Raw genomic sequence first — 1303 nt, 5'->3', positions numbered from 1 at the left:
AGAGAGAACATTGATGTGAATGGGGAGCAGAGAGAGGAGAGTTAAGGGAACTACCATGAGTATCATAAATAATACTTATTAGGCCATCATAATAATAATAATAACAACCAGGTTTTATGTTTGTGTGTTTTTTTGTTTGTTTGTTTGTTTTGAGACACGCTCTGATGCCCAGGCTGGAAAGCAGTGGCCAGATCTCAGCTCACTGCAAGCTCTGCCTCCCGGGTTCACGCCATTCTCCTGCCTCAGCCTCCCGAGTAGCTGGGACTACAGGCACCCGCCACTATGTCTGGCTAAATTTTTTGTATTTTTAATAGAGACGGGGTTTCACTGTGTTAGCCAGGATAGTCTTGATCTCCTGACCTCATGATCCTCCCGCCTCAGCCTCCCAACGTGCTGGGATTACAGGCGTGAGCCACCATGTCCAGCCCAATCAGGTTTTTTTTTTTTGAGATGGGGTCTCACTATGTTGCCCAGGCTGATCTCAAACTCCCAGGCTCAAGCGATCCTTCCGCTTCAGCCTCCAGACTATCTGAGATTATAGGCATTAGCCACTGTGCCCTGCAATAACCAGTATTGGCTGGGCGTAGTGGCTCACACCTGTAAACCAAGCACTTTGGGAGGCCAAGGCAGGTGGATTGCTTGAGGTCAGGAGTTAGAGACTAGCCTGGCCAGCGTGGTGAAACCCTGTCTCTACTAAAAACACAAAAACATCAGCCGGGTGTGGTGGTGCATGCCTGTAGTCCCAGCTATTCCAGAGGCTGAGGCAGGAGAATCGCTTGAACCCGAGAGGTGGAGGTTGCTGTGAGCTGAGACCGCACTACTGCACTCCAGCGTGGGCGACAGAGTGAGACTTTGTCTCAAAACAAAAACCCAGTGTCGATGGAGCACTTACTATCTGTGGGGCACGGCTCCAAGACCTTCATATGCATTAACTCATTTAATCCTCATCACCATTGTTACAAATAGATTGTGGCGCATGTCATTGTTTTCCAAAGTGTTTCTGTGCAGCACATCTTATCAAATGCACACAATGATCTCCTGAAACAGCTAGGGCAGCTGTTGTTGCTATTGTTATTGTGGTTACTTATTATCTTATTATGATTACTTGGTTGTTGGTTTTTTTGTTTTGTTTTGTTTTTTTTGAGACCGAGTCTTGCTCTGTCATCCAGGCTGGAGTGCAGTGGCACGATCTCGGCTCACTGCAACCTCCACCTCCCAGGTTCAGGCAATTCTCCTGCCTCAGCCTCCCAAGTAGCTGGGATGACAGGCATGTACTACCATGCCTAGCTAACTTTTTTTGTAT

This window comes from Rhinopithecus bieti, unplaced genomic scaffold (assembly GCF_001698545.2).
Source record: "Rhinopithecus bieti isolate Rb0 unplaced genomic scaffold, ASM169854v2 scaffold_33432, whole genome shotgun sequence".
NCBI lineage: Eukaryota > Metazoa > Chordata > Mammalia > Primates > Cercopithecidae > Rhinopithecus > Rhinopithecus bieti.
This window is presented reverse-complemented; position numbering follows the sequence as displayed.